Genomic DNA, 8,128 nt, shown 5'->3' on the forward strand with positions numbered 1-8,128 from the left:
TGACCCCCAGGACCAATTGGTCAATCCTGGGGTGAGGGGAGGCTGCTTCTGAAGGCCCTGGACCCTGACCAAGCCCCTCAGTTTCTCTTAGCTGACTCACTTCCATTCTAATGGGTAGTTACACCTCGCAGGCAGCATGGCCGGACAGAAAGGCTGGCCCGGCTCTGAGCACTGGCCCTGCTACCCGCTAGCTGAACACGAGCAGGTCACGTCACCTCTCTGAGCCACAGTTCTCCTTTGAGAAATGCGGGGAGGGTATCAGTCTCTCAGGGGCTTGTGGACATTAAATAAGATAAAATAGCCACATCACCAGAAGTCAAAGAAGAAAATATGTATATAAGATGTTTGGGAAAACATCTGGCCAGATACCCTCTCTGGGGATGAAGGTGCAGGCAGTGTCCATGATTACCATACACGACTTCTGAATTTTGGATTTTTTTTCTTTAAAACAAGCAAAATAACCTTATAAAATTAAAAGAGAACCAAAAAGACTGCTAAAGTGAGTTCATAGCCAGGAACAGGGCTAGGCAGAGCTCTCAGCAGGGGCCACTCTTTAAAAAGGACCACCTGGTTGTAGTACTTTTTTAGAAGCTGCATTGCACAACACTTCAAAGAAGGAAGAAAATGTCAATGGGGGGAGCTTCCCTGGTGGCGCAGTGGTTAAGACTCTGCACTCCCAATGCAGGGGGCCCAGGTTTGATCCCTGGTCAGAGAACTAGATCCCACCTGCATGCCACAACTAAGAGTTCACGTGCCACAACTAAGAAGCCAGCAAGTTGCAACTGAGAGTCTGCATGCAGCAACTAAAAAAGATCCAGCATGCCACAACTAACGAGCCCACATGCCGCAACTAAGGAGCCCATGTGCCACAACTAAGGATATGGCAAGCTGCCACTAAGGACCTCGCCAGCCGCAACTAAGACCCAGGCAACCAATAAATAAATAAAATAAATATTAAAAGAAAAGAAAACGTCAACAGGATGAATCAGGGAATCGGGGAAGGGTCTCCTGGAGACAGGGAGCTTGGAAGGGCAACACAGCGAGAAGGTTGGTGCCCCACCCATGTCCTCTCTCCCAGCTTGTGCTGAGACTGGTCAGTCTGCACTCTTCTTGGGAGAACTGCTCTTGGGCTCCTTGAAACTTCTTTGCTCCCAGGTGCAAAGAAGAGAGGGCAGGGGGCTTCCCTGGTGGCGCAGTGGTTGGGAATCCACCTGCCAATGCAGGGCACATGGGTTCGATCCCTGGCCTGGGAAGATCCCACATGCCGTGGAGTAACTAAGCCCGTGCGCCACAACTACTGAGCCTGCGCTCTAGAGCCTGTGAGCCACAACTACTGAGCCTGTGTGCCACAACTACTGAAGCCCGCGAGCCTGGAGCCTGTGTTCCGCAACAAGAGAAGCCACCACAATGAGAAGCCTGCGCACTGCAACGAAGAGTAGCCCCTGCTCGCCACAACTAGAGAAAAGCCCGCGTGTAGCAAGGAAGACCAACGCAGCCAAAAATAAATTAATTAATTAAAAAAAAAAAAAAATGAAGAGAGGCCAGGAAGTGCCAGAGTTCACATCAGCCCGGGATGGTCCATAGCTAATGACTGCCTGGCTGGGAACGTGAAAGCCCAGCTTCTGGTCTTGGGGCAGGATAACCATGAGGCGTAATTTATACTCCAGAGTTCCCTGTGGACTCAAATGGAAGCTGGGACTTTGCCTGGAAGCGTCCCTTTGCTCAGTTGCTTCCACTTCCCCATCCTCTGCTCCCCCACTCCCTTACCTGTGTCCCCCCAGGGGCCAGTCCTTAATAAATCACCTGCATGAGATCCTCATCCCAAACTCAGCTTCTGGGGGACCCGTGCTAGGAGAGGCAGTGGGCGTGGCCAGCTGGATGGGACTGAGCACAGGCCTGGACTGAGAGACGAGACCACCCTGCCTGCAGGCAATGTCCTTAAACGTCACTTCTCGAGGCCACCCCGGGCCTCGCTGGGGCGGGCATCACAAAGTGGCAAACACCCGTCAGACTCTCAACGTCATCTCAGGGCACTGTGGCCACTGTAGGGACGCCCAGGTCAGTTTGAGATTGGGGCAGGACAGAGTCCAAAAACAACAGCTGTAGAGAGTTGAGTCTGTAACGCTGAGTCTATTACCCACTAAGAGTCAGTTTCCTCACTCAGCCAAAAGTTATTGCTCACCTGCTATGTGTCAGGAACTGGGTACTTACTGGGGATACCCTGGTGAAGAAAACCAGGCACGGCTCCTGCTCGTAGCCTAGGAGGCACACGGATCAAGAGGCAATATGGCTTGATAAGGACTATGTTGGGGGAAAGATTGCAGGAGCAGGGAAGGCACCCTGGAGGAGGCAGCAACAACGGTGAGGCTTGGGGTGTGTCAGAAGTCACCAGGCAGAGGGGAGGGAGGGGTGTGCAGGCGAGGCAAGAGCATGAACCAGGCCTGCAAGGGGCAGAGGGTGGGACCCAAGGGCTGAGCGGCAGAGCTGAGAGCCCAAAGGGCCCGTGGGCTTGGCCAAAGTCCCTCAGACTTTGCCCAGGAGCCCTGGGGACACAGTGAGAGATTTAAGCTGGGGTCGACATGATCGGATATGCTGTTTTTAAGAAATTCCTCCTGGATGATGTATGGAGAAGGGAGTGGAGGCAGGAAGGCCAGTGAGGAAGCTGCTGTATCATCCAGGTAGAGAGGGTGGTGGCTTGGCCAGGAGACAGGATGGAAAAAGGGGACCAGTCTCAGGGCTATTCAGGAAATAAAATGGACAAGACTTGGGGACTGACCTTCTCATCATCGGGGTGGACAAGCCTTCAGGAATCTCTGCAAGGTACTCATGACCTCGGAATTTGGGTCTTATATTTCCCTACCCCCTGCCCACCAACATGCCACTGCTCTCCCGCCGGAGTGAGGATGGGGCCGTGAGGGGAGGGGGTGTATCTGTTCCCTAAGCCACAGAGAGGTCTTTCCAGTAGCTGTAATTCTGATCCCCGCCAGTAGGTGGCAGCCCAAGATAGAAAGGGAAGGGTGGTAAGGTTTCCCTGCGGTCACCCAGTTCTTGGGAAAGGTGTTGTGCTTAGTGGACTGGTTACCTGGGACTTACCAATGGGCAGTGGACTTAACACCACTATCATTAGCAGCGTCATAATAGTAGTACCTGACTTCTGTGGAGAATTGCTGTTGTCCAAATATGCTCTGCACAGAGCTTTACACGAATTACCTCATTTCATCTTCACAGCCCCTTGGGGTGGGGATCCTTGTTATTCCTTTTACACATGAGGAAAATGAGGCTCAGAGAGGTCAAGTGACTTGTCCAAAGTCACACAGCCAAGGAGCCTCAGAATAAAGATTGGAATTCCAGTCTATCTCTATCACTATAGGAAACAGACTCCTCTTCAGAAACATTTGCCTTAAAACTACTCGGAGGTAAACAGTGTTTCCTGTCCCCCTGTACCCTTCCCCCTTTTACTCCCCCTCCCCTTCCTCCTCCTCCTGCATGCCTCTGAAGACATTTGAAAACTGCTCAGAACTTCTGAGTTAAGAGTCTCACCGTCTACCATCATTCTTTGGGAATGATGGAGAGGGCTGGGTTTGAGAGATTTGGAACTCCTCTTTTCAAAACTCTCCCACATTTTGCAGTTCTTGCTTGTCTCCACAAGGTTGTGGGTCAAGAAGGAGCAGAAGTTTATCCCCGTTTTGCAGATGAAGAAAGAGAAGTTAAGAGCTGTGCCCAGGCCACACAGTGAGACCAGGCAAAGCTGGATCTGGAACAGCTAGTCTTGACCCTTCACCACCAACCGTCATTCCATAAATCATGTGTGTCTGTATACCAAGCATCTCCCGGGTGTCAGGCCCTGAGCTGCGCTCCGGGGCCACAACCCTCATTCCTCCTACCCATGGCACGGGGTCCAAAGGGTGCATTTCAGACCCGCATCCTGCCAGGAGCCGGGCTTCAGACCTTCAGCCAATCAAGGCCTCCAGTCAGGCAGGCCTTTAGTGTGGCTCGTAAGCCATATTTCAGCAGGACTCCAAGCAGATGGGGAAAAATTAATAAATGTATAAAATTCCTTTTCTCTCTTCCCATCCCACCAAGAGCCAAGCCGGTGGATAATTATGGGATGGCTGACAAAGGAGTTTGATCTTCAGGGCTGACTTACGGCGTTTTTCCTGCTCTGGCTGACTGCTAATTTAGTCACTGCTCTTTCCAATTTTGTGGGTGCTCTGCTTACTGCAGGAAATCAGAAACTGCACCCAGCCATGACTGGAACAGGGAGAAAAGGAACGGGGAGCAACTGAGGCAGGGGCTGGACCAGGAGAAGCAGCAGAAGGAAGAAACCACACTTCTGCTTGGCTGGAGGGGGCAAAGGTGTTGGGGGAAATACAGCAACAACAATAACAGTATTGATAATTGCCATACAGGGAGCACTTGCGGTGAGTCAGGGCTGTGTTGAGCATTCTACATACTTAGACTATTTCATCTAATCCTCCATCATTTATTTATCTGCTCCACCAGTATTTACTGAGTGACTGCAACATGCCAAGCGCTATTCTAGACCCAGGGGGTAAACTGATGAACAAGACAGACCAGGTCCCAGCCTTTGTGGAGCTGCCATTCAGGTAGGGAAAGCAAACAATAAACACAGAAATAGGATCATTTCAGTTTCTGACAAGTGCTATAATAAATAATAAACAGAGAGCCCGGGAGGCTACTTTGTAATAGGGAATCAGGGAAGGCTTCTCTGAGGAGGTGATAATTGAGCCTGAAGGATAAAGAGGAAAGAATCATGCGAAGATCAAAAAATGGAGTCAGGGAGAGAGATGGGAAACATTTCAGGCAGAGAGAGCAGCAAGTGCAAAGGTCCTGAGGTGACGGGGAAAGTGGTAAGACCGGAAACTGTCAGGGAGATAGGGGTGTGGGAAACGAAGTCCAAGAGGCAAGCAACACTTGATAAATCAGACCTTGTGGACCAGGGGGGATTCCATTCTATGGGCAAAGTTGGATCTAGAATACCTAATCCTTGACTCTTCACCACCAACTGCCATTTCATAAATCATCTGTGTCATAAATCATCACTGCACCAGGCACTGTGCTGGAAGAAAGGGAATGGTGCCAGGGTTTCCTCACCCACCCAGCTCCTGGGAAAGGGTATTGTGCTTAATCAAACTGGTTACCCGGGACTTGGCGGTGGGCAGTGGGTCAATCACTGGAATTATTAACAGCAGCATCTAAAGTCTATGGAGAATTGTTGTCGTCCGAATCCTCTGCTCAGAGCTTTACGCGAATTACCTCATTTCACCCTCACAGCCCCACTGGGTGGGACCACTGTCAGTCCGCTTTGGTCAAGAGGAAGATTTATAAAGCAGGGAATGACGGGATCTGATTTAAGCTGTAACAAGACGATGGCTTCAGCTGCACCCACCTTCCCTTCTAGCCCCCAGAGCAGCCCCGTGCGCTGTGGTTATCTGACCCCACGCATGCAGGTGAACCTGTGGCTCAGAGGTCAAATCACGTGAGGAACAGAGCTGTGACTCCAGGCCAAGGTGACTCCAGCCTGAATCTTGCTCCAGGCCGGCGACAAGCAGAGGGAAAGGGGTGGAAGTGAGGAGGAGGGTGACTGTGGGGGGACGCCGAGAGCTTGGCTCCCAGCCTGGAAGCCGGCCTCCAGGTATTTTCCTGACCCGAGCCCAGACCAGCCGCCCTGCCTGGACAGCCGACCCGGTGAATGAAGTGTTCTGCTCGCAGTGTCTCTGCTCGGGGAGAGCCCCGGCCCCGAGTGTCTTCTGAGATCTATTATTAATGGGGCTGAGCAGCCTGAAGGTCACATCCCCACACAAGCCCGCCCGATCCCCCGCCCCGGCCGCCCCAGGCAGCCTCCACCGTCTGGGCCAGTCTGCTGGCGAGAAGGTCAAGGCCTGCCCGCCGGGCCGCCAGAGGTCACCCGCCTGCCGAGCTGCCGGCTACAGAGGGCAGAGGACCGCTCTGCTTCTCCCCGACCCCGGCTGCCTCAGTGTCCCCTCCTGAGAGGAGCAGGGGTGCAGGAGGTGAGAAGCCACAGGGACCCCAGGAGGGCATGTGGCCGCCCGGGGACACCGGGCCCCTCGGTCAGGATCAATCACCCTAAGCCTGTCTGAGGAGCTGCCGGCTTAGGAGCAGCTGTGAAAGCCGCCTTTGTGCCTGAGAAGAATGAGCCGCCGGAGGACGGGGGGCGCTGGCCCAGGGAGCCCCTCGGGCCCCGGCTCCTGAGACAGCACCGCAGTGAGGACCCCCGGGCCTGGTGCCCTCTTCGTGCCATGGGAGCTGCCCAGGGGAAGAAGGTAGGAGCCCCTGAGGGCCCTGCTGGGGCCCTGGACACGGGAAGGGAGGCTGCACGAGCCAGGTGGGAGCCCTCACCCAGCGCCCGCCGGCTCCCTGGAGCCTCAGCCAGGCACTGCCCACCGGCCTCCCTCCCTGAGCTCACAGCTAAGATTTGCATCTAGAAACCTGGCTGAGGCTCAGGGCAAGGCTGGAGTCTGATCTCCCCATCTCTGAAAGAGACCTGGGCTGCCTAGCCCTCCCTGGTCTTCTACACACACACCTCTTTACTGCCCTGCATACAGGCTCCCTGACGCCCCTCCCTGAGCGCCAGGGGAGCCTGGCCCAGGTGGGTGCAGGAGCAAGAGAAAAAATAACGATCCTTGTAATTAAGGTGGCCAACCAATTGCTACCAATTTCTGTAACTCAGCTCCTCGTCTGTGAAGTGAGGACAATAGTAGCCACGACCTCAGAGGCTTGTCGTGAGAATTAAAAGAACCATGTAAAGTGTTTGAAAGAGTGCCTAGCACATAGTGGGCTATATACAAGCTTTAATCTGTTGTTAATAGAATTCTCTTCATATTATTATCCATCACCTTCTAAGTCTGGGATCTGCACTGGGAAGGGGGTGGTTATAGATAACACAGCCAGTGCGGCATTTCTGAAAATAAGGTCTGTAGACCCCCTGCCTCAGCGTTAAAGACGGGGGGGGGGGGGGGGGGGGGGGGGGGGGGGGGAGGGGGCGCTTGTTTAACAGTCGCCTTCTCAGGGCACACCCAGACCTCCCAGGTCCGAGCCTCTGGGGAGGGAGGGGGAATCTGAGTTTACTCACCGGCTCCCGGGGGATTCTGGTACAGACTCACAGCCTACACTGGCCGGGACTGCGGTCCCAGATCCCAGCTCTTCCTCCTAATAACTGCGGTGAGGAACTAAGCCCCTCTGGATCCCAGCTTCTCACCTGTAAAGTGGGGCTGGTACCCGTCTCATGGGAGGTTCCGTGAGATAATGCCGGTAAAGTACTTATGCTGCCTGACACCCAGAGGGCCCGATACACGGAGGCTCTAATCCTCAGCCAACTCGTGATGACCTATTACATTAAAGGCAGGGAACTAAGGCTCAGAGGCAAGACGTGATTTCTTAGCCAGGGTCATGCAAGCTAGTGGGACAAAGGGCAGGACTTTAATTCCCTTCTGCTTGACTCCAAACTTTCTGCCAACCCAGCCCATCCCACATTTTTTTAAATTTGAAGAAAAACACATCGTGGACGTCGTGGAGGAAGCACTCTGGACCTCAGTTTCTCCATTTGCAAAATGGGAGTGTTGGGCTAGATAACCCCTAGGGACCTCCTAGTGCTGGCCTCTGCTTCCCACCTCCCATTGTTTCACATGTGCAGTCAGGCCTGGACTCTCCTGCCTTCCCTCAGCATTCCCAGCAGCCTTACCCTAAAAGCTTGATATTCTGGGGCCGTCGCTCCCCGCCCTAGCTCCCCCCACTGGAATGCTCACTCTTGCCTGCAGGGGTAAGTGTGGGTCACCTGCCGTCAGGGCAGGTCAATGATCTGACACAGCCCCTGGGAGTCCCAGAGCTGCCTTCCCAGCCAAGCCTTGAGCCCTGGCCCCAGCCAATCCCCTCTTTCAGGAACACACTTCCTCTCCCAGAGGAGAATGAGCTCAGCCTCTAGATCCTATCTGTGCTGAATATGAAGGCAGGGAGTCATCTTGCAAGCCAGCTTCCCAGGCCTAGAAAAGACCCTAACAAGGTCTAGCCCAGGAATGGGAAAGTATAGCTCATGTACTACCTCTCCCTATTTCTTCATCCGTGGCAGACATCACAATCCATCCCTGCA

Source organism: Phocoena phocoena, chromosome 10 (assembly GCF_963924675.1).
Source record: "Phocoena phocoena chromosome 10, mPhoPho1.1, whole genome shotgun sequence".
Classification (NCBI taxonomy): Eukaryota; Metazoa; Chordata; class Mammalia; order Artiodactyla; family Phocoenidae; genus Phocoena; species Phocoena phocoena.